General features: G+C 40.8%; 1 pseudogene; it reads left to right on the forward strand.

Annotated features, from left to right (window-relative positions):
* The first annotated feature begins 4882 nt into the window (after positions 1-4882).
* Positions 4883-8189, forward strand: LOC118986895 (ubiquitin carboxyl-terminal hydrolase 10-like; annotated as a pseudogene).
* The last annotated feature ends 1156 nt before the right edge of the window (positions 8190-9345 follow it).

Raw genomic sequence — 9345 nt, forward strand, 5'->3', positions numbered from 1 at the left:
GAAGTATTGGCTCTAGGGCTTTGAGTTGTTCTTCTGATTGAGCCCTAATTTTTTGGTCTGTTTGTGCCTGTTACATATGAGGGGTGGAGTCTTAGGTGTTCACCAGGGTGGGGCAACCTCTGTCTCTTGGTTGTGATGCTGTATGTGGGGGCAAGGTCAGAGAGGGATCAATGGCACTTGCTCCACTCTCTCTTGGATTCCGGCCCCCTTGCCACTTCCCACAAGCAAATTGGGCCCTTCTGGTGCTGGTTCCTGTGTGGGTGGGTTGTGTACATTCTAGGATCTTGTGGGTCTCTCCAATGAACTTTCCTGTGAGGCTGGGGGTCTCTCCTGGCACCTGAACCCCTGCAAGTTTTTTCAATTGGTGCTTTTAGGCTTTATTTCCCATCACTGGGACCCTGGTTTGCATGGTCTGTCTCACTGCCTCTTTTCCTCTGGTTTATCTGCACGTGAATGTGTGTTCGCAGTCAGCCAACCACCTTGCACACCTCACTGGGTCGGCTCGTTTCTTCCCTGTGCCCAGGTCTACCAACCACCGCTTTTTCCTGCTGTGACCCCTCTCCTCTGGCTGCCAACTCCACCCCTCTTATCGGTCTGGATGAATGGTTTGTTGTTGGACTTCCATACAGTTCAATTTTCTGTCTGTTCTGGTTGTGTTTTTGTTTCTAAATTTTTGTTGTCGTTAAATTTCGTTGTGCGAGGAGGCACAGTGTTTCCACTTATGCCTCCATCTTGGCCAGAAGTCCAAATTTTTAAAACTTCATATTGTTCTGATACCTCAACATCCCCACAGTCTGAGAGGACCTCACATAAGGGACCAGATGCAACAGTATAATAAGGCAGGTCTTTGCCAGAAGTTCCCCTTCTTGCTCTTCCGTAACTGTGACATGTTCAAATGTTCCAATAAAATTCCCTCATGCCTTTTGCTTCTGTAGCCCACTCTAACCCCAAATAAAGGGACTTGCTCACTGGTTCTCATTTTTCCTCTTGATTCTCTCCCTGCCTCGTTGAGCTACCTCCTTGAAACTCCTTCTATATGGACCCTTGAAGCACATGCCATGCCCGGCTCTTTTTGGACTTGTGAGTATACATAAATCCCCTTCACTTATTTTTTTAATCCTAATCTGAGGATATTTTTAATAATTTTAGAAAGGAAAGGGGGAGAGAGAGAGAGAGAGAAAGAGAGAGAAACAGTGGTTTGAGGGAGAAACATCAGTAGGTTGCCTCATGTACATGATGTCAGGATGGGGGACTGAACCTGCAACCAAGGTATGTGCCGTGACCAAAAATCTAATCTGCAACCTTTTGGTGTATGGGAAAATGATCCAACCACTGACCTACCTGGCCAGGGCTACTTCACTTTTTGTACACCTCTCTGTGGTGTTATTCTGGGTCTCTACCTGATTAATCATCAAGAAAACCCATTTTAAATATTATAATTATTCCTTAAAGCACAGTTGACAACCAGAATGGGATAATCTGTGTCATGTATAGAAAACCCTCAGAGACACCCTTGCACTGCTGATGATTCACTAATTGGCTATCCTGATTGGGCTCCATCATTTGGAAATGTTCTGTGTCTTGCTGGTATTCATGTGTACTGTTATACATTGCTTTAGGTTTTCACTTAGGATTAGTGCTGCCAAGATTTCCCATCATAAAATGCATGCAGATCCTGTCCCGATACCAATAACACACCCCAAAATATCACTTCCCAACCACAATCCAGAGAAAAGGGGATAATTATCCTATAGCTCCTCGAGAACTGGAGTCACTGAGCAATACGAATTGGCAAGTTTTCAGTGTAAGTTGGAGTGATTGTGATTTGAAGGACCAGTATGGATAGAAGTGAAGTTCCTTCCCCTATCAGAGTCATGCTGAGTGCATACACTGAGTGTTAGCCTGAAAAATTAAGGGGCAGTGGCCTTCAATATATGTGGGTGACTCCATTGGTCCAATTCAATGTGTCATTAAATAGCACTTGGAAAAATAAATAATTCACTCTCCTTCTTGGTGTCAGGTGGTCCCCTTTCCTCAGAGAGTCCTCCATGGCTCTTTTGTAAATGTTGGTGCTGCTGGGGACCTGCAGCCCCTCCTCTGTTGCATCACTTGCTGATGCTGATCTTTGTCCCCCAACCTCATGGGGCATTACAGGTCCCATCTATGGATACTGGTGGCACAATATATATTAAAAAAAAGAGGAGTAGGGTCACTTTGAATCCTTCTCCCTATAAGGCTGAGGAGTTTTCTCTGATCATTTGAGATTACAAATCTCCTGGAGTGTACTTGGGGATTTTTTAGTGCTCCTCCCTGTTAATGTGTTAAGAGTTGCCTCCTTAAAATTAAATGAAAACAAAATTTTTAAAAACTATGTCAGACAATTTGAGGGCAATATTATTATCATTTTTTAAGATTTTATTTATTTATCTTTAGAGGGGAAGGGAAGGAGAGAAGGAGAAAAGTATCAATGTATGGTTGCCTCTCATGAGTCCCCTGCTGGGAACTGGCCTGCAACCCAGACATGTGCCCTGACTGGGAATTGAACCACGATCGTGTGGTTCACAGGCCTGCACTCAATCCACTGAGCTACACCAGCCAGGGCGCAATATTATTTTTGAGGCCACTATTGCTGTTCTGTATATATACCCTAACCTCTCTGAGGTTGAGTGGAATGCCATAGAGTGGGGGTGTCAAACTCATTTTCACCTGGGGTCACATCAGCCTCAAGGTTGCCTTCAAAGGCTGGAATAATTTTAGGACTGTATAAATGCAACCACTCATTAACCAGGGGCCAGGAGCTTGGTGCTGCTGCTGGGTAGAAACAAGGTGTTGTATCAGAAAGAACAAGGTGGAGGGCTGGATTCAGCACCCCTGCCCCACCCTTCAGACACCTAGATATATATGCCACTCTAAAGATTTTGCGTAAGAAAAGAAAGTGGGGGAAGGGATTGAGTTTACTTGAGACTGGGGCCATTTTAGGGTGAAGTTGCCTAAAGGCACCAGGCCTCTTCCCCTTCCTTTCTTTCCCTCTAATGAATCAGACACAGAAACTGAAGACCACAGCCTCAAGTGGCTAAAAGCCTGGGAAAAAAAGGAAGAGAAAGAAAGAAGGAAAGAAAGAAAGAGAGAGAGAAAGGAAAGAAGGAAGGGAAGGAAGGAAGGAAGGAAGGAAGGGAGGGAGGGAGGGAGGGAGGGAGGGAGGGAGGGAGGAAGAAAGAAAGAAAGAAAGAAAGAAAGAAAGAAAGAAAGAAAGAAAGAAAGAAAGAAAGAAAGAAAGAAAGAAAGAAAGAAAGAGTAAGGAAGAAAGAGTAAGGAAGAAGGAGTAAGGAAGAAAATTGTGGCTTCAGGCAGCTACAAACCCAAATTGGGGAGAAAAGGAAATTGAAACCTGATGTGCTGAACATATGTAGATCTAACAAACATAATGCAAGCCCTAGATTACTTATTGATTTAAAAATAATCCCCCAGCATCAAGGAGTAAAAAGGTAATTAAATAAAGTATACATAAATATCACATTTTAATATAAATGTACAATAAATTATGTATATACACCTAATATACAACTACATTTTTAAAGTTCCATAATGTGATTTATCAGAAATCCAGAAACATATAGAAAATTCATATACTAAAGACTTTCTATAACAAAAAAGGATGACAAGGGCACACTGATTGGCTTTTGTGAATTCTGCATCTAGGTTCTGACTTAACTTGAACATTTGCTAAAATATACTAGTTGGCAGAATTTCATGGATCTAATTCTGGGCCTCAAATTATACTTATACCTGAGGATTCCACTAAAGTTACACATTGTTCTTCATATAACATTTTTTAAATTATTTATTTATTTATTTTTAGAAGGGAAGGGAAGGAGAGAAATATCAATGTATGGTTGCCTCTCGTGAGTCCCCTGCTGGGAACTGGCCTGCAACCCAGGCATGTGCCCTGACTGGGAATCAAACCGAGATCATGTGGTTCACAGGCCCACACTCAATCCACTGAGCTACACCAGCCAGGGCTTCATATAACATTTAAAAGTAACAAAATAAAACACAAGGCAATGGCTATTTTAACTGTAGCCTTGCTTAAATTTCTCATAGTCATAGTGCCTACTGCTCTAAAATCTTCTGTATTGGGCATAGATGCTCTATAATAAATAATAAATAATATATTAAAATTAAAGTAAGTCTTTAACACAAATTGGCATAATAATAATGAGATCTCATGGACTTCTAGTTTAAAAAGTTAATATGGGCTAATGTAAGCCAAAAATAGGTCCTTGAATAATTAAAACTTATATAAAACCTAATTGATGAAAGGAGTGATTATTCCCACTGCTTCTTTATCTGACAACCTAATTTTGCTTGCTCTTAAATGTGGAAAAGATAAAGGGTGCCTCATGATGGATTACTGCAAACTTAAGGCTGTGTTTCCATCCAAGGCTTTCATACCCAGTGTCCAATATTATTAAAGTTATTAATTCTATTCAATCAACAACAGGTACATATTTTGCTTTTATAGATTTGGTAAAATATTCTATTCAATGTCTATTTCAATGGCCTTTCAGCTACAATTTGCTTCTATCTCCAAAGGGGTAAAATCTACTTTTTTCAGGCTACCCATGGGGTACCCCAACAGCTTTGCTATCATATAAAATCTTGGCAAATCTGATCTTGAATATATCCATCTTTCTCCAGAAACACAAGTGTGACATTACATTGATAACATGCTCTTCCAAAGAGATTCATTTTACTGGCTTATTAATGACATGTAAGTCCAACACCTTTTAGTCCTTCTGGGGTTCTGGTGTCAACATTTTCTCATTTACAAATTTTACTTGACAGTGTATGTGCAGGGGAGGAGATGGCAGCAGTGGGGGAAGCAGCATGAGGAGTCCAGCGAGCAGCTAGGCTCATTGAGAGGGACTGCCATGGCCCTCAAGAACCCACAGTTTACTTTTGGAGATTTTAGCCCTGATGAATTCAATCAGTTCTTTGTGACTCCTCACTCTTCAGTTGAGCTTCCTCTATACCATGGAACAGTTCTGTGTGGTGCACAAACTACCTGATGGACAAGAATATCACATAATCCAGTTTGGAAGCCAAAGACACTTTGCAGAGAACTCTCAACTACAGTATTTCAAGCACATTGAATCCTCAGGCCCCAAATTTATTCTCGGTTCCACAACTTCCAAAAAGTTGATGTCATATATAAAGAAGTGAACTACAGCTCTATTGATTGCCAGTACTTAAGCTCTACCCTTGCTCTGGATGGCAGTTCCAACATGGAGGCGAAAGTTTTGGAAATGATGGTATCTCAGGTGGTCTTAGATAAAGAGATCATAAAAAAGAAGTCTGTCTGGTTATTATAGTCACTAGAAAGATGTCAGCAAGGGTAGTATTTCCACAGAAGCCCTAGTCAATGGCCATGCCAGACAAGCAGTCCTGAACATGTTAGGCACAGATGATGCAGAGTTGATGGGCAATGTGCCCTTGCTGGGGACACCTAAGACTGTAGCAGCCCTCAGGACTTCACAGGCTTCATCAGTGATGCTATTCCTGGTGGTTCTTTCCTCAGAGTCCTGGACTGCAGGGCAGATTGGGGGCTTCCAGGGGTCTGACTTTAAACAGTCCTGTTTCTCTGCAGAGGATGTCAGGGGCAGCATGTTGAGGACAGCTGTGGCTCAACCTTATATCGGGACTGATACTACTGAAAACCTTGGAGTTGCTAAGGGCAAATACTTGAATCCTTGTGTAAGGGCTCAACTGCCAATGGGGTGGTGTTGCACACTGTGGAAAGCATGACTCAGATCCAGCGTTGTTGAGAGGACTTCCCCCTCCTACCCATAACCCAGCATCTGTGGCAGGCTTCCCTCCCATCAGTCAACCTAAACCATGGGCTAGTCTTTTCCATGATTCTAAGCTCTCCTCCTCTTCACCTGTGGTTTCTGTGGAAACTAAGTATCCCCTCCTGCCACATCTCCCCTGGTCTCTGAAAAATAGGCTGCAGTCAAGGAAGGGCTTGTTCCAGTTTCAGAGGACCCTGTAGCCACAAAGATTGCAGTTACTGGAGAATATAAACCTAATACATAAATCAGTATCATTGCAACTTCATGGACTAATCAGTAAGGAACCTGATGCTATTTTATGCTATACTGCAGGCACTGGTTGCTTGCAGCCTTATGTATCACCTGGTGAAGTTCGTTCCTCTGTATTCTAAAGTGTAAAGACCTTGTAGGTCAACAGTCATGATAAACAGCTTCTTAGGCTAATGAATGAGTTCACTAATATGTCAATACCTCCAAAATCCCGACAAGCTCTTGGGAATAAAATTATGAAGGATATCTGCCCTTGAGTTGCCTTTGAAAAAATATATATATATACCCTCACCTAAGTATATATGTGTGCATTTGAGAGAGAGAGAGAGAGAGAGAGAGAGAGAGAGATATGAGAGATAAACCAATTGGTCGCTTCTTGTGTATACCCCAACTGGGGATCAAATCCGAAACCTAAGTATGTGTGTTGACTGGGAATCAAACCCACAATCTTTTGGTGCATGGGACAATGCTCCAACAAACTGAACCATCTGGCCAGGGCTAAACCTACATATATTAATAGACTCCTGATAATCAAGAAGATGCTGTCTGAAAAGGGTCAACAGATGCTGAGGAATATTTAGGCTTCATTCTAAATGGATTTTATGGGGAATCGTTAACTTAAAGAAACTTCTCTCAACAAATAATGAGCAAGTTACTATTTTCAATGGACCCAAAAGCCAATCAGTGAATGAAGAAGAGAGGAAGAACCAGGCAAAGGAAGTGAGTATGACTGGGAGCAAATGGGACCCAGAAATAAGACTTTAGTCACTCACTAGGCACACTTTTTTCAGATCCTAATCATCAGCATTTTTGGTGGACACATCAGGTCTGTGGCTTACCAGCAGAGTTCAAAATAATCTGCCACTTTGCAGCCATTTTCCACACTGCAGTTGGATATCTAGTCTGGCAAAATACATATAGTTCAGGATGCATTGGAAAACTTGGTGGCAAGAGGATCTTGCCAGAGTCACAGCACAGAAACCGAACAAGAGGTTGATATCAGTTGAAGGGTGACTCTGGAAAAACTTCCTCCTGTCCTCGTGCTGCACCTAAAACAATTTGACTAAGAGAAGATTGGTGGATGTTAGAAGCTTATCAAAAATATTAAATATTGCCCTGGCTGGTGTAGCTCAGTGGATTGAGCATGGGCCTGCGAACCACATGATCGCAGTTCGGTTCCCAGTCAGGGCACATGCCTGGGTTGCAGGCCAGTTCCCAGCAGGGGACACATGAGAGGCAACCATACATTGATATTTCTCTCCTTCTCTCCTTCCATTCCCCTCTAAAGATAAATAAATAAAATCTTTTAAAAATATTAAATATTGCCCTGGCTGATATAGCTCAGTGGATGAAGCGCGGGCCTGCAAACCAAAGGATTTTGGTTCAGTTCCCAGTCAGGGCACATGCCTGGGTTGCAGGCCAGTTCCAAGCAGAGGATGCATGAGAGGCAGCTATACATTGATATTTCTCTCCTTCTCTCCTTCCATTCCCCTCTAAAGATAAATAAATAAAATCTTTTAAAAATATTGAATACCCTATAAACTTTGAAATTAATAAAGAACTGCTTGCTCCAGGACTTAAAAATAAGAATTTTATTTTTAATTTTTATTTATTTATATTTTTACTTCTTTAAAATTAAATTTTTAATTTTGAGGTAAATGTAGACTCACATGCACTTATAAGAAATAATACATTGATCCTGTATACTCTTTACCCAGTGTCCCCAGTGGTGACATCTTGAAAACCTATAGTACAATATCACAACCAGGATATTGATGTTGATATTGAAGTTTTACACACACAAAAAAGCTGCATGGTCAAAACATATGAAACTTCCATCACCACAAAGATCCCCATGTTTCCCTTTTATAGTCATACCTTCTTCCATGCCACACAACCTATAGACAATTTGCAGTGCTCTACCATCACAGAAGCAGTGTGACTGGGATGACAGGTGGTCCTTACACTACAGATGTCTTCTAGGTCAGTCTGAACAGCTGGCTGCACATCTATGACTAGTACCAGGTGGTGAAGCCCACTGTTGACAGCACAACCTACCTCCTCTATTATCACTAAGTGGACCTGCTGTAACTGCCTGTGTGCTGTGTGTGCCCACTCCCACTTCAGAATGCCAACTCTCACTGATTTCCTTCTTCTCATTAGTGGTGTTTTATTTTATTTTATTTTTTTGTTTTTTTTTTATGAGGCAGAATTTTAGATAGAAACTTTCTTCCTTTTGCAAAAATGGGCTAAAATGACAAGGAGATGCCTTGGGGGTTGTGCACAATGTAGTTTCTGTTGACCTCTAACTTCCAAATCAAAATCATTTGGTTGAAAGACTGTCACTTGATTTAAGAAAATATACAAAAATCCATAATTCTGAAAAAATACTGATTCTTGAGTGAGAAGGGGGAATCTGCCTCTGATTCCCACTATAATTGCTTAGTAGAATAAATAGTGCACCAGCAACAATACTTGCAAATTTTTGAAAATAAATTTTATCTTATTTTAAAAAATACAATTTTAACCCATTACACTTTTTCTCCCCTACCCTTTAGTTTTTTTTAAGATTTTATTTATTTATCTTCAGAGGGGAAGGGAAGGAGAGAAACATCAATGTATGGTTCCCTCTTGTGAGTCCCCTGCTTGGAACCAGCCTGCAACCCAGGCATGTGCCCTGACTAGGAATTGAACCTCGATCGTATGGTTTGCAGGCCCGCGCTCAATCCCCTGAGCTACACCAGCCAGGGCATACCCTTCAGTTTTTGATTTTTGATCTGCAATGAAAATGAGCCAGTTAACAGGGAAGAAATATTTCTTCAAAAGAAAAATAAACACAAAAAATAAGTTTCTGATTCATAACAGGAAAACATACATTTTAATAATTGTGTGATGAGAAGTTTCTTATGTACATATTACAGATTAAATATTTGAAGTTTAGGTGTTAGGCACATAGATAGGTGACTGTAGCTTTACTGTCATTAAAAGATTTTAAATTGCATTCATGCTTCCGTGTACACATAATGAAATATGGACAAAATAATAAAGACAGATCTTTCTGTAAGTCTGCCCTGTTTAATTGTGCTGCTTTCTCTTGTACACAGTTTAGTAATATCTAGGAGTATAAAGTTGTAATCCACCCATCAATAAAAATCATCAAATTGGTTTAAAATATTTACCTACAAATTAAAATCAAGAGGTACTCTTGCTAGTGCCATCAGAAACTCCTTCGCTAAAGAAGTTTTAA

This window comes from Sturnira hondurensis, unplaced genomic scaffold (genome assembly GCF_014824575.4).
Source record: "Sturnira hondurensis isolate 20B ecotype Veracruz unplaced genomic scaffold, ASM1482457v3 Scaffold0004664, whole genome shotgun sequence".
Lineage (NCBI taxonomy): Eukaryota > Metazoa > Chordata > Mammalia > Chiroptera > Phyllostomidae > Sturnira > Sturnira hondurensis.